Here is a 16,276-nt window from a genome sequence, read left to right as displayed (position 1 = left end):
AATGCATTATGAATAGAATGAATTTAATATAAACTCCCACTTGCTGAAAGATAATTTCTGTTTAGAAACAAAGGAATTTCAAATAGACAAAAAGAAATGAAACTCTTAAACTCTCCTCTCTTTTGGGTATTCCTGCAATGGCACCCCACTCCAGTACTCTTGCCTGGAAAATCCCATGGACAGAGGAGCCTGGTGGGCTGCAGTCCATGGGGTCACTAGGAGTCGGACACAACTGAGCAACGTCACTTTCACTTTTTACTTTCATGCACTGGGGAAGGAACTGGCAACCTACTCCAGTGTTCTTGCCTGGAGAATCCCAGGGACGGGGAGCCTGGTGGGCTGCCGTCTTGGGGTCACACAGAGTCGGACACGACTGAAGTGACTTAGCAGCAGCAGCAGCAGCAGTGAGATAACTATAAGGGAGAAAGTCATGGAGGGTTTTTAACAATTTACCCTACTCTCCCACTTTTCCGTCTTTACAACCTTGTCGTTCAGTCACTAAGTTGTGTCTGATTCTTTGTGAGCCCATGGACAGCAGCATGCCAGGCCTCCCTGTCCATCACCAACTCCTTCCTGGAGTCTACCCAAACCCATGTCCATTGAGGCAGTGATGCCACCCAACCATTTATCCTCTTTTGCCCCCTCCTCCTCTTGCCCTCAATCTTTGCCAGCATCAGGATCTTTTCCAATGAGATGACTTTTCACATCAGGTGGAGCTTCAGCTATAGCATCAGTCCTTCCAATGAATGTTAAGGATTGATTTCCCTTAGGACTGACTGGTTTGATTGCCTTCCAATCCAAAGGACTCTCAAGAGTCTTCTCCAGCACCACAATTTGGAAGCATCATTTCTTCAGCACTTAACCCTCTTTATGGTCCAGCTCTCACATCCATCCATGACTACTGGAAAAACCTTTGTCGGCAAAGTGATATCTACTTTTTATTATGCTATCTAGGTTGGTCATAGCTTTCCTTCCAAGGAGCAAGTGTCTTTTAATTTCACGGCTGTAGTCACCATCTGCAGTGATTTTGGAGCCCCCCAAAATAAAGTCTGCCACTGTTTCCACTTTTTCCCCCATCTATTTGCCATGAAGGGAAAGGACCATATGCCATGATCTTAGGTTTTTGAATGCTGAGTTTTAAGCCAGCTTTATCACTCTCCTCTTTCACCCTCATCAAGAGGCTCTTTAATTCCTCTGCACTTTCTGCCATTAGAGTGGTATCATCTGCATATCTAGGTTGTTTATATTTCTCCCAGCAATCTTGATTCCAGCTTGTCATTCATCAGCCTGGCTTTTCACAAGATGTACTCCTCATATAAGTTAAATAAGCAAGGTGACAATACATAGCCTTAATATACTCCATTCCTACTTTTGAACCAGGATGTTGTTCCTTGTCCAGTTGTAACTGTTGCTTCTCAATCTGCATACAGCCTCAGATCAGATCAGATCAGTCGCTCAGTCGTGTCTGACTCTTTGCAACCCCATGAATAGCAGCACGCCAGGCCTCCCTGTCCATCACCAACTCCTGGAGTTCACTCAGACTCACGTCCATTGAGTCAGTGATGCCATACAGCCATCCCATCCTCTGTCGTCCCCTTCTCCTCCTGCCCCCAGTCCCTCCCAGCATCAGAGTCTTTTCCAATGAGTCAACTCTTCGCATGAGGTGGCCAAAGTACCGGAGTTTCAGCTTTAGCATCATTCCTTCCAAAGAAATCCCAGGACTGACCTCCTTTAGGATGGACTGGTTGGATCTCCTTGCAGTCCAAGGGACTCTCAAGAGTCTTCTCCAACACCACAGTTCAAAAGCATCAATTCTTCGGCACTCAGCCTTCTTCACAGTCCAACTCTCACATCCATACATGACCACAGGAAAAACCATAGCCTTGACTAGACGAACCTTTGTTGGCAAAGTAATGTCTCTGCTTTTCAATATGCTATCTAGGTTGGTCTTAACTTTCCTTCCAAGGAGTAAGCGTCTTTTAATTTCATGGCTGCAGTCACCATCTGCAGTGATTTTGGAGCCCAGAAAAATAAAGCCTGACACTGTTTCCACTGTTTCCCCATCTATTTCCCATGAAGTGATGGGACCGGATGCCATGATCTTCGTTTTCTGAATGTTGAGCTTTAAGCCAACTTTTTCACTCTCCACTTTCACTTTCATCAGGAGGCTTTTTAGTTCCTCTTAACTTTCTGCAATAAGGGTGGTGTCATCTGCATATCTGAGATTATTGATATTTCTCCCGGCAATCTTGATTCCAGCTTGTGTTTCTTCCAGTCCAGCGTTTCTCATGATGTACTCTGTGTATAAGTTAAATAAACAGGGTGACAATATACAGCCTTGATGTACTCGTTTTCCTATTTGGAACCAGTCTGTTGTTCCATGTCCAGTTCTAACTGTTGCTTCCTGACCTGCATACAAATTTCTCAAGAGGCAGATCAGGTAGTCTGGTATTCCCATCTCTTTCAGAATTTTCCACAGTTTATTGTGATCCACACAGTCTACTGGTCTGTAAATTCTTTGGATACAGATGGTGTGCTTTATATTTCCCAACACAGCTGACCTCAGACACTTGCCTACAAGCTTGTTTGATGAATAAATCTATTCTAATAGCCTCCATATCACTGATGCTATATCACAGTCCACAGTGACACTTAAAAAGATGGAAATTTCTTAGTCTGGAATTTTCTTATGTTAGAAGGTCCTCAGTAGCAGCATTAAATGCAGTGGATGGAGAAGAGGAGTAGGAAGAGATCAAAGAAAGAATGAAGGATGATGAAAGGAAAGGAAGCACGATGCAAAACTTTTCCAAGAGCTGGAACAGTATGTGACCCAAAGGAATTATAGGAAGAGCTGAGATGAAACAGGGATCGGGCAAAATGAAGTTACTTAGAGTCCTGACCAGACTCAATTGAAAAAGATCTGTGTTTCACCTGCCCATGTGTGGAAAGCAAGGCTGAGACTATGGAAAACTTATAGATCGTCTCCTAAAGTATGTTTTTGAAGACAGTTTGAATGATGATAATTCTCTCCAGTGGAGGTAAACAGAAAATTCTATGCAAAAAAATCATGATAAATGGAGAGTGTTCTCTGTGATCTATAATTCCTAAATTGATTTTTTAATAAAAGTGTTCATATTATTGTCATTAATATATGTCTTATGATCTTATCTACTCAGCTCATCTACCAGAAACTACAATTAATGTGAGCACTTCTGTTCCTTTTGAAGACATTCTTTCAAGTCAATTTTCCTTGGATCCACCTTCAACATAAATTTTGACCCTTGTAGTGAAATTCAGTACAATGTATGCAGACCCATAAAGCAGGAAAGCCTACCTTCATCAAGGAAGTGGGGCACATTTATGTACAACGCCCCACATAAATCAGGAAACAACACAACTAAAGGCATTAACAGCTCCAGGTCTTTCTACAGAATACTGTGGTTGGTGCATTTTTATGTGAAACAAAGTTAAAGCTGAGTCTCAAATTCTTCTGTGTTGCTGCAGCGCTTTTGCCTTAATAAAGATCTGGGGCCAGAAAGAATTGCCATCCATTCTCAACACATTTTTCTTTCCAAAATTACATTTCTCTTATAAATATCCCTGGGAAACAACGTTAAGGGTCCAATCAAGCCTGAGTCCTGTTCCAGTGGCCTTATTTCTGGCTGAATGTTCTCGTCAGGAACCTGGAGGCAAGGCTGAAATCTGTGAGCTCTGGTGAGCCATGCAGACGGGACCTGCGATTTAGAATCGAAGGTCTGGGGAGCCTTCTAAACAGACACCAGAGCTCTTGTGTCCCAGATCCTCTACAATGTCTCCCTGAGTGGTCTTGTCCCTCCGTTCCTTTTGGTCACATGCACTTGAAAGGGTTTTGTGGCAATACTGTAATTAAACATCAGGTTTAGGTTTAAATATACCCGTAGGGATTTTTCTCCCGTTTCTCTGACCCTCCTCTCCTCAATTTTTCACCGCACTGGCGGTAGCTTTGCAAGGCACGCCTTTATTCTCCACTGGGTTTGTATTTTTATCTGGTTGGGAATGACATACCTGCAGAGGCTTTGCTTTCTTCCCTCTCCTATATTTCAAAGCTTGTTTCTCCCTCAGTCCTGACATCAGCAATGCTTTGTGGCTTTTCTTGGCCCTCAAAGGCTTAATGGTGCAGCACAGAAGCTGAATCTTTGGAAACAGGTCCCAACCACCTCTAACGGCAGCTTCAGATAAGTTCAGAGAGCAGCCACTCAGAAAAGCGAAAGTGGTGCCCATGGTTAAAAGTTCCAGGGAGATTTTTGTCTTCAAAATCAAGCGAATATATTCAAAGATGGCTTTAAAGCCTGCAGCACTCACCCAGATAGCACAGAGAGGTTTCTACATTCACTGTGGGTAAGAAGATGAAACCAAGCTTAAAGCTAATTAGTTAGCTCTCTTCTGAATGTTGGGCAGCCCCTTCCCTGGGGAAGGGGGAAGAACGAGCACAATTGGGGAGGGGGACTCGCATGAAACCAGTTATTTGGAAGTCGGGTAATATTAAAAGCCTAGTTACCTTACAGGGCCGCAGACGTAACTGCAATCAACGCAGCTAAACAGGTATGATGAAAGCAGGCCATCTAGTATTCTCATTAAGGCCCTCATTTGATACATTTTAAGACTTCAAAATTAAGCTACATTTAACATCCTTGGAGGTTAATATTTTGCTCATTTCTTTGTCATGGATTATCTCTTAGGGAAGGCCTGACATGGGAAGGGCGTGGTGAGAAAGAGAGAGAACTAACATCCATGTGTTATCTGTGTGCCAAAAGCTGCCTTACCACTTGACAAATGTTGACTTGTTTACTCCTCAGCAGCGCTATGCAGAAAACTATTCTTCCTCCCATTTAAGTATAATTTGTTTTGCTTCCACGTAAGGAAATTCGGGTACAGAAAGACAATTAACTTGCCCAGGACTGCATAGGTGGTCGGTGGCCGGTGGTGTTCCAGCCCAGGAAACCTGACCTCAGAGTCTGGGCCCTGCAGCAGCTAGACTCCTGAGAGCAACCTGAGGCTGTGTTTTCAAGGCCTGATGAAGTCACACTCACACTCACACACACACACACACATGCCCCCGTGCCCCTCCCGACTCTAAGGTAACAGACATCACTCTCTCAGTCCCCCTGCATCCTGCACAGGCTGGGAGGGAAGCCCTGTCCTGGGACTCGGGCTCAGGCAGAGCCAGGCTTCATCTCTGCTCCCACGAAAACCACCCCGGTGGGAAGGTGGCCAGTGACACCATGGCCCTTAAAGTCACACGTATCACCCCCGCTCACACTGCGTGTGTCAGCGTAAGTCCTCAGGCTGTATCCGGCTCTGATGGCCCCAGCGCGCCTCTTCAGGACCCCCCAGGCCTCTGGCCTCAACAGTTCCCCTCCAGACCTTCCTTCCCTTTCACTGGGGATTTGCCTTTAAATCTTCAGGAGGGGACCCACTTTCCTTAAACTTCTGGCTCCCTAGTGCACATTTACTGAGAATACTTTTGTCCACGCTGCCTTAAAGCCCGAGGATTTTTGAACCCAGGATTCAGAAAGAGACTTAACATTGATGGGCCTTCTGCTCTACATTCTTCCCGGTGGCAATGTGTCCAGGTTACTATCTGCCTGAAAGGGAGGAGGAATGCATGGTAACATTTTGAAAATATGGCTCTATCACACTGCTACTAGATGGTACTGAAACCTCAGAGCTTCGAGCTTCGTGCAAAACTTTTACTTTTCAGTCAGATTTCTTCTCCGCCATTAAATTCAATCTCAGCTGGAAATTTATGAATCGCTGCTCCTTCCTAGTCTTGCTCCCTCTTCAGAAGTTATATGCACTTGCTGCTCCCCACCCTCCACTGGCATCACTGCCAGGATCCGAGCTTTAACATCCAGTTCTCAGGGGCACGGGCGGACCCTGCAGACCCTAGGCAAAACTGATGGAGCCTTTAGCAACTTCAAAGCGAAATTTTCTATGGCAGAAAATCAGCATTTCTCATGGTGATGCTTTTCTTCAGAATGTCCTTACGTTGTTATATTGGGTTAGCCAAAAAGTTCATTCGGTTAGTGAATACGTTGTTCAATAAATTTCTTTGTAAAATGAAAAGCATGTACTTTATTTGTACTTAAAACCAAACGAACTTTTTGGCCAACCCAACCCAAGCAGGATTTGTATCCCTTCCCTCCATGTGGCCGAGAGACTCCCTGCCAGGAGGACTGAGGTAACAGTAAGCCTGCAGCCCACAGCTGTGGGAAAGGACTGTGGGACCCATGGCTGTGGGAAAGGACTTGGCGTGTCCCGGTTACATGATCAATCGTCCGCCACATGCACCCTCTCATCTGTTTAACACTGGCACCTTCCTGACCCATAAATTAAGTAACTGAGACATGGGCAATGTTTCTAATTCTAATATCTCTGTGGTATTATCTAGCTCAGTAGTTTTAAATTTGCCTAGGTCAACAGTTTTAAAATATAAGGATTCCTTTCAAGACAACAACATAGTTACAAAAAGATGGGAAGCAAGCCTATAAAAGATGTTCTGTGTCACATGTCATCAGGGAAATGCAAATTAAAATGAGATATAATCATATGCCTACTAGAAGAGTCAAAATCCAGAACACTGCTGCTGCTGCTGCTGCCGCTAAGTCGCTTCAGTCGTGTCCGACTCTGTGCGACCCCATGGACTGCAGCCTACCAGGCTTCTCTGTCCACTGGGCAACCCCAAATTCCGATGAGGATGTGGAACAACAGAGCTCTCGTTCACTGCTGATGAGAATGGAAAATGGTACAGCATACTCTTACAAAGCAAAACACACCCTTACCATAAGATCCTGCAACTACATTTTTTGGCCTTTATCCAGAGAAATTGAAAATTCATGCCCAGAAAAACCTGCACACAGATGTTTATAGCAGCTTATTCATAATTGCAAAAACTTGGAAGCAACCAAGATGTCCTTCTGTAGGTGGACAGATAAATAAACTGTGCTGCACCCAGACAACGGAATATTATTATTCCATGCTAAAAAGAAACGAGCCATCAAGCCATAAAAAGGGATGGGAGGAACATAAATGCACATTACTAAAGTGAAAGAAGGCGATATGGAAAAGGTCTCATGATTTACATCATGTCCGGATGCAGACCTTTGGATGCAACTATTCTTAATCTAGAGATCTGTGAACTAAGAAACACACGCTAGCTGACACCTACACATCTCAACACAGAGCTAATACCATCTTTATACGGCGTCAATAATGCTCCGACTCCCAGAGTCCACTTCATTTGAAGCTGAGCATCCTTCGTGCAATAGTATGAAAATAAAATAAGCAAGCAAAGCTCCATGACACTCTCCCAGCTTCTTTCATTCTGCTCTGCCTACATCTGAACTTGCCCCGGTTGTACTGTTCATTGCTACGTGACCTGACAGAACTACATGTATTTGATAATGCCTGACGCCGAGCCAGAAGGGGCCTGGGTCATACGTGAGAGTGGCTACATTCCGGCTACCGCTTGCCCTGAGGCCCCCAAACAGACTTTCTTGGAGAGTAATAAAGGTCATGAGAGCAGCTGCAGGGGTGGCTTTTGGTACTAAGCTAGGGAAGAAAAACTAAAACCTCAAACACGGACATGGATTCTAAATTTCTGGAGAGTAGTTGTGTTTGTAAGGACTCTGTTGGACTTCTCAAACTCTGTTTTAACATGAATTTCTTTTAAGAGGAAAGAAAGTATATAGCACAACAGCACCATGGCATGGTTGTTATGTTTAATAGAGGTGCTGTTGTTTGATGTTAGGTGTGGGTTTATTGATCCTTCTCAGTTACTGGTGGTAGCTCTCTGTAAGAATTTTAGAGTTATTTCCCAATGAAGCTTTGTTCATCCTTTTTTTTTTTTTTTTTTTACTGCTTCTCAATACAATATACTTTCTAGCAACAAGAATGGGAAATTCTCTTGGAAAAAGAAGACAAAAGCAAGCAGAACTAATTTATCTTCAATAATTATTGGCAAGCAATTGGGTAACAGAGTCAATACTTCTGCTGAAATTTCTGGTCTTAACCTGGAATTATTTTCTTGCAAACCTGAAATTCACAAGAATGTTCTTGAACCCCAGCTCCACAGTAGTGCACAGGAGAGAAAACCAGTCCTTCTTCTGCAACAGTCATTCATTCTCTGATGCATATCTTAGACTTAAATAATCTCTATGAATCTCTTTTGTTCCAGAATCACAAGGACCTCTGCTAATAAGAATGAAATATTCTAATTACAGGGAGAGTTGATGACACTCTCAGTGAAAATTAAAATAATGCCCACCCCCCCCACACACACACACAAAAAAAAACCTCACCAATCTCTGGACTTTAAAATAATCTAGGCTAATCAACAAAAACATATCTCAAAATCACATTGAACAAAAAATGAATTACAGGAAGTTCCCTGGAAGTCCAATGGTTAGGACTCCATGCTTCCACTGTGGAGGGCCCACGTTCCACCCCTGACCGGGAACTAAGATCTCCCAAGCTGCATAGTGGAGCCAAAAAAAAAAAAAAAATTAGAAAAATATATACCATATATGTATTTGTTAAAACACGTGAAGCTACACACCATTTGTGAACACATGTGTCTGGAGATCACATACACCACTTCTGGCCCGGTAGCTATCTCTGAGCAGAGCGCACAGCAGTTCTGAGAAGCATTAAGAAATGGCTTCAACAGAATTGGTGGGTATAATGGATGTTTGCAATATCATTCTCGATGTGCCTCATATATTTCATAAGTTTAAAAACTTATAAAGATTCAGAATCTTTCCAAATAACCTGTCAGTCCTGGTATGAAGGTCTGGCATTGGATATAAACTAGCTCAGACCCCAACGGAAGAGTCCACAGAAAGCAATGAGAGAAGAACGACGGGGCGAAAATGGGCAAGAATGGAGAGAGCGACTCCTCTCAGCCTGGCCCTCTCAGCCTCACCAATCTCTAGGAGTCTTTGCGCATGCTCACCCAAAAGCCAGAGCGCAAAGCAAGCGCTTAAGTGCCGTCGTTTTACTTCGCTCTTTCACTACTCGTTCCGGATTGTCTTGCCCTTAAGCAGCCCTCGATTGGATCAGCAGTTGCTCTAATTTGCTTGCCTGGCAAGGTGACCCAGACCGTCAATCCCGAGGCTTCAGAGTCCTCAAGTGCTTTTCCCTGGTGTTACGATTGCTATGATTTTCAACGTGTGATTATCACTGGGTTTGAAGGCATCAAAAGATGACTTGGTGAGTTTCTTGCATTTTAGACCTACTTCTTTATATCCCTATTGGGGTAGTGATAATTCCAGATCCTCACTGGGACATAATGATAAAGCTCACCGAAATTAGGATGAATTTCCCCCACCAGTTGGGCATTTCCTTTCTTTACTGGTGCAACACCACGAGGATTCCAAAGTGTCCAAGCAGGAGTCACAGCTTCAAGTCTACTGGGCCCACTGCTGCAGCCCTTTACAAAGCGTTACTTCATCAGCCCTGGAAACGAGGGCCTTCAACCCAGCAGATCGTAAGACTGCAGAGGTGAGAAGCAGTGATGGTTCAGGCTTGTCGAGCGGTTCCATACTGAACTCTGTTGGCTGAGGAAGGAAACCACACTGAAACCATGACTGCTTCTTGACACAGGTGACAGGGAAATTCGAACAACCTGTTCACGCAACTAACATGTCCTGACTCTGCTTGAACATTTCCATCACTAAACAGGGATTCTTGTTCATGGGTACATTGGGCCATGCTCTTAGGAAAAGGGGCGTGATGGTGAAAGATGCATTTAGCTCTTAACTCCACTGCGTCAGACCTTATTTGGAAATAAGGTCTCTGCAAATGTAGTCGAGATGAGACTATTAAACTCTCACGCACTATGACCCATGTCCTTATAAAATAGGGAAATTAGGCACAGAGAGAATGGCATGTGAAGATTAAGGCAGAGATCAGGTGATTCATGTACAAACCAAAACCTACCAAAGAATGCAGCAAGCCAACAGAAGCTAGGAGAGAGACAAGGAATGGATTCTTAACAACCTTTAGAAGGAACCAACGCTTCTAACCACCTTATCTCAGGTTCCTACCACCAGAACCACAAGACAATACATTCTATTGTTTAAGCCACCCAGCTTGTAGTGCTTTGCTATGAAAATCCTAGCAAATTCACAGGGAGCCTGAGGGAAATGGAGGGTGTGGTACAAACATTCCTTAATTAGTATGCGGACCCATTGAGTTAAAAACTCATTGAACTCCATACTTAAAACGGTTTCATTTTGTTGAGTATATTATTCTTCAATAAAGTTGATTTTAGCAGGTAACATTAATGGATGAATCAATATTGCAAACATGATTACCATTAGTCATTTTTTGCTTTCCATGCCTGTATAGGACTTCATGCCAATCACTACTCTGATTACTAATTGCAAATGAACTCTATCACCGATGATGACAGACCACACAGTGAGGGCAGGGAGGAGTTTGTCTGGAACTCAAGTGATTCTGAGTGCCTGTTGGTGTTTCCATGTAAAGTGGCAATTCTAGCAAAACAGATACAAGCAAAACAGATCCACTCCCCATCAGCTCTTCATAGAAAAATATTTCAGATACACAGAATTCTGGGTAACTACATTTAATTTTTTTTTTAATTTCCAGGAGCCAGATTGTTGTTCCTAAGGTCTAGGATGAGGTTTGAAGGAGGTGATATGGAAAGGTTAGGACAAAGGAGGAATTAGAAATGCTATTTCTTAACTAAAGGCTGGGGATTTATATCTATTCGAAGTCAGGAGTCATAGGGTTTCTTTGAATACAGTAGGAAATCAGGTCTAGTCTCTTATTAAACCAGGAAGAGGGATAACATTGTCTTGCCCCTGAACTTAAAATGTATCTTTCTACCCCTCAGATGTGAGGCAATTACTAAATCACTCTTTATAAATCTTGGTTCTTTTGAATTTCTAAAGAAATACTGGTAGAATAGTGAGTGTAAATCCTAGCTGGCAGGATTAACAAGCTTCATTTGGGATACACTGAGTCCAATGAGTGTTTGGGACACCTAACTGCCCCAAATGTCCAGCAGGCTTACCTCAGTTCAGTTCAGTTCCGTTCAGTCGCTCAGTCGTGACCCACTCTGCAACCCCATGAATCGCAGCACGCCAGGCCTCCCCGTCCATCACCAGCTCCCGGAGTTCACTCAAACTCACATCCATCGAGTTGGTAATGCCATCCAGCCATCTCATCCTCTGTCGTCCCCTTCTCCTCCTGCCCCCAATCCCTCCCAGCATCAGAGTCTTTTCCAATGAGTCAACTCTTCACATGAGGTGGCCAAAGTATTGGAGTTTCAGCTTTAGCATCAGTCCTTCCAATGAACACCGAGGACTCATCTCCTTCAGAATGCACTGGTTGGATCTCCTTGCAGTCCAAGGGACTCTCAAGAGTCTTCTTCAACACCACAGTTTAAAAGCATCAATTCTTTGGCACTCAGCTTTCTTCACAGTCCAACTCTCACATCCATACATGACCACAGGAAAAACCATAGCCTTGACTAGACGGAGCTTTGTTAGCCAAGTAATGTCTCTGCTTTGGAATATGCTATTTAGGTTGCTCATATCTTTCCTTCCAAGGAGTAAGCATCTTTTAATTTCATGGCTGCAGTCACCATCTGCAGTGATTTTGGAGCCCCAAAAAATAAAGTCTGACACTGTTTCCACTGTTTCCCCATCTATTTCCCATGAAATGATGGGACCAGATGCCATGATTTTCATTTTCTGAATGTTGAGCTTTAAGCCAACTTTTTCGCTCTCCTCTTTCACCTTCATCGAGAGGCCCTCTACCTCGTGTGTGACTATTTGACACGTTGCTGTTGTTGTTGTTCAGTCCCTCAGTCGTGTCCAACTCTCTGTGACCCTGTGGACTGTAGCACGCCAGGCCTCCCTGTCCATCACCAACTCGGAGCTTGCTCAAACTCATGTCCATTGAGTTGGTGATGCCATCCAACCATCTCATCCTCTGTCGTCCCCTTCTACTCCTGCCCTCAATCTTTCCCAGCATCAGGAGCTTTTCCAATGAGTCAGCTCTTTGGATCAGGTGGCCAAAGTATTGGATCATCTCAATAAATCAGACAGTTTACTGACCTGATTATGATGTTGAGCCCATCAATTTTACTATTAAGCCCTTTACACAGATGGATTGTATATGATGGGGAAAGTGTTAACAGCTAATGTAAAATCAATGCTTGGACAGGTTAAATACTCGGTCTTTCAGCAAAACTCCCATTCCTGCTGTGATGAGGGTCTGTAACAATCAACAGTTTAGGTGGGGGTTTGGGGAGACTCTCATCACCTAATAAGGATGGTACCCAGCTGGTCAAGTCACACACTGAGTCCCAGCCTGTACGTCTGGGGTTTTCTAGAGTACAGCCTCATATCACTTTCTGTACCTCCACACGCCCAGCAGCAGAAGTTACTCTGGACACCATTTCACACAACTCACTGTGGTGAAGGAACCAGGTCTGAAGCCAGTCTCCTGGCGGAGAGTAAAGGCCCCAGCTGCCCACAGAGGGCAGTGAGTCTGCAGCCTGGCGCCCGACCAGAGGCGGCAGAGTGACCGGCCTTCTCAGAAACCGCCCCCGCATGGGCTGGACCCGGCCTCCCCGGCGCACCCCGCGGGCCAGCCTCGGCGCCTGTGGCCTGGTGATATCCCCACGAAGGCCAGCTCGAGAGGACTCAGCAATATGCAGGAGTCAGATTCCGAGCTCTGAAACGTCCAGGGGTTAGCGAAGGCTCCTTTTTCCCTGCTCTGGAGCATTTCTGATCATGGTTTTCTCACCTACATGCTGAAGGAGGTGAACCCAACGGAAACTCTAAAAGTAGTATCCTTGGGCCTACTTCTGTCTTGTGGGGTTCCCGAAGGAGAGTTACTGAGTGATTTGCTCACCGCAACCAGATTCTCCACACATGGGGAACTGAAAAAAAAACAATCCTGGAAGATGCAGATGGACAATGTCTGTGGCTGGGGTCTTTGGAGGTGGGCTGCAATGGCAGCGAGTCATTCGGCCTCTGCCTTGCACAGAGCATTGGAGAAGCGTTTTCTCAATTTAAGCTGAGAAGGGTAGTGTTCACATTTGTGATCTGGCCCCCTTCCTGGGGGCCAAACGGACTCACCAGCTGAGACAGTTAGGGCGGAGCCAACATCTCTGCCCCCTGGAGAGCAAACCCTCGGAAGGTTTAGCCAAAACTGAGAAGCTAGTCATCAGTTCTACGGTGCTTCCTCTATGTCACCATTCGTAAAACGGAACCATTTTACTCTTCCTGGCCTATAATTTATGGGCTATTTATTTCAGAAATAACTTATGGGGGCATTAAAGGAGAGGAGAAGAATCTTGTTTCCTTCCCTGTCCTAACAGATTAGCTCTTGGCTTTCCCAGTCCTAAAACAAATGAGCATGAGAAATACTTACATCACATTCACTGTTCTTTCTTTCCACTGCTCACAGGAACCAGCAAACTGTTAATTGCATAGCAGTCAGAAGGGCATGAACAGAATTTCTAGAGAGTGAGGTGATGTCCTAGCAGCTTCTGGGGAGGTGGCTAATTACTTTTTAGAGATGGTTTTAAGAATAACCCTGCTATTAACATTAAGACTGGGTGGGAAATCAACTTCAACAAGGAGAAAACAGTACTTGTGAAACTTTTAATTAAGAAATCTCCTTATATCAAGAAAGTTAAAAAACGAATATTCTCCGACTGATAGGAATGCAACTTCTCAGAGCATGTGAATGCTTCCTGTAGAACCAGCTTAGGGAGGCTGTCGCTCTACATGCAACTGGCTGTGCTGAGCTGTCTTCAGGCACCATGGATACGGCACCATGGATACCTCCTCCTCCTCACCCCACTAGTTCAGAAACAAAAAAAATGAAATAAACAATGCTTCCCTCATCCACCCTACTATCCACTACATTTCCCTTCATAGGATATCAACATTTCATTTTCCCAATTAAAAGGATACCCGATCCAATACCTTTGCAAGGTAGACATCAGGACCTTACCTGAGATCTGGTTTCAAAAGGGCAGAGGACCAGATGACATAAGGATGACTGTTTGGGAAGCACAGATGCCAGACTGGGGGGAAAATGAGAAATAAACAGGAAGTTAAAGAATATATAAGACAGAGTTTGAGTATCCCTTAAAGTAACCCAAGGCCAGATTTCATGAAAGGGTAGCTTGTTAGAGAAGTTCTTGGAGCTAGGCATTTTAGGACTTCAAGGAGATCAAAACAATCAATCCTAAAGGAAATAAACCCTGAATATTCATTGGAAGGACTGATGCTGAAGCTGAAGCTCCAGTACTTTGGCCACCTGATGCGAAGAACTGACTCATTTGAAAAGACCCTGATGCTGGGAAAGACTGAAGGTGGGAAGAGAAGGGGACGACAGAGGATGAGATGGTTGGATGGTGTCACTGACTTGATGGATGTAAGTTTGAGTGAACTCTGTGAAATTTGTGAAAGACAGGGAAGCCTGGCATGCTGCAGTCCATGAGGTCAGAGTTGGACATGACTTAGTGACTGAAGAATAGCAAGACATTTGTAGTCAGACACATTTTGGTCTAAATGTCATCTTTGTTGTACAGATCTCTAAAACTTGAAGCAATTCATCTAATGTCTCTAATTTTCCTCTTCCAGAATGCTGTATCAGCTACCTGGCCTTCCTGGGCATTTGAGTAAATGCTACTCACTACAGATACATCACTGTGTCAGAGATGCACAGTAGGGACCTAGAGAAACATTCAGGTGACATTGACTATTCATTCCTAGAAACACAGCTTTTTCCCTAAAATTCCTAAAATTTTTTGGAATAGTTATTAAAATACCAAACTGTTTAAAGTATCCTTCTCTCTGATAGTCGTTATGTTAGGAAGATGCCTAGCTCAGGCAGCCATGCGCAGAGGTGGCTACCAGGGTGCTTTGCTTCTGGACAGCTTGATCGAGGTGGTCTTAACCACCCCCTTAGCCTGACTAAACTTCAGTCGTCTTCCTCCCTCTAGGCGTCTGACTTTTCTTAGAGCGTTTATTTTCCAAAACTTGCCATTGTAAGTCCTTTCTCGTCCACTTTGAATTGTATGTAAATCTTTTTCCAGCCTCTTGCCAGTTTTACAACCCAGGAAATGCTTTTTTCAAGGACTTATGAAGCATTTTGGAAAAGTCAACATTGAAGGATAAAGAGACCTACTCTCACAGTTTCTATGAAGGGTAGCAGTCAACTTTCAATACCTGTGGGTGCCAGTTGGCAAACACAGGTGGCCTCGTCACAGAAAAAACCTTGCAGACTCAGGAGTAACTAAGTGTGCTCCGGTACTTTTCCATGAGCTCAGCCCAGGATTAAAAACCCTCTGCCGTTTGTGTCCGTGAGTCTGTGTCCAGACTTGCTCCGGGCACTCTGCCCTGCTCCTGGCAATAGTATCAGAATGAAATCAACTTCTGTCTGCTCATCTCATCCTGTGCCCATTTTTTTCTTATTAAGCTCCACTCTTGCTTTGGAGCCCCACTCTTGGCTATGAGTTCCTCTGTCAACATCTGGTCTTGGTATAGTTTCTAAAGGTTCAAAGAGTGAGGAATTGCAGAATGAAGAGACTTGCAGTGGAGGTGAGCTTCAAGGAAATCCATCCACATTGGGCGCCCTTTAAGGTACAAGAGGCAATGTACCGCTGTAATGCTCAAAGCCCTTCAAGAGAGGCTTCAGCAATACGTGAACCGAGAACTTCCAGATGTTCAAGCTGAATTTAGAAAAGGCAGAGGAATTAGGGATCAAATTGCCAACATCTGTTGGATCATAGAGAAAGCAAAGGGGTTCCAGAAAAACATCGACTTCTGCTTCATTGACTACGGTGAAGACTTTGACTGTGTGGATCACAATAAATTGTGGAAAATTCTGAAAGAGATGGGGATACCAGCCCACCTGACCTGACACCTGAGAAATCTGTGTGCAGGTCAAGAAGCAGCAGTTAGAACCAGACTTGGAACAATGGACTGGCTCCAAATTGGGGAAGAGTACATCAAGGCTGTATATTGTCATCTGCTTATTTAACTTATATGCAGAGTACTTTATGAGAAATGCCGGGCTGGACGAAGTACAAGCTGGAATCAAGATTTCCGGGAGAAATATCAATAACCTCAGATATGCAAATGACACCACCCTTATGGCAGAAAGTGAAGAGGAACTAAAGAGGCTCTTTATGTAAGTGAAAGAAGAGAGTGAAAAAGCTGTCTAATACTCAACATTCAAC

At 44.2% G+C, this 16,276-nt stretch overlaps 1 long non-coding RNA gene across 5 annotated transcripts in view; it reads right to left on the bottom strand.

The window, feature by feature from the left end:
* Positions 1-16,276, bottom strand: part of LOC133251748 (uncharacterized) — a 142,106-nt gene that overhangs the window by 40,137 nt on the left and 85,693 nt on the right. For all 5 annotated transcript variants that reach the window (XR_009737772.1, XR_009737776.1, XR_009737775.1 and 2 more), the window contains one exon: positions 14,041-14,113. This is a non-coding gene — a long non-coding RNA (uncharacterized LOC133251748). The remainder of the gene's footprint in view (positions 1-14,040; positions 14,114-16,276) is intronic.

The sequence above is a fragment of the Bos javanicus genome, chromosome 7 (assembly GCF_032452875.1).
Source record: "Bos javanicus breed banteng chromosome 7, ARS-OSU_banteng_1.0, whole genome shotgun sequence".
Taxonomy (NCBI): Eukaryota; Metazoa; Chordata; class Mammalia; order Artiodactyla; family Bovidae; genus Bos; species Bos javanicus.
The sequence above is the reverse complement of the archived record's forward strand: the minus strand, read 5'-3'. Positions and strand labels throughout refer to the sequence as shown.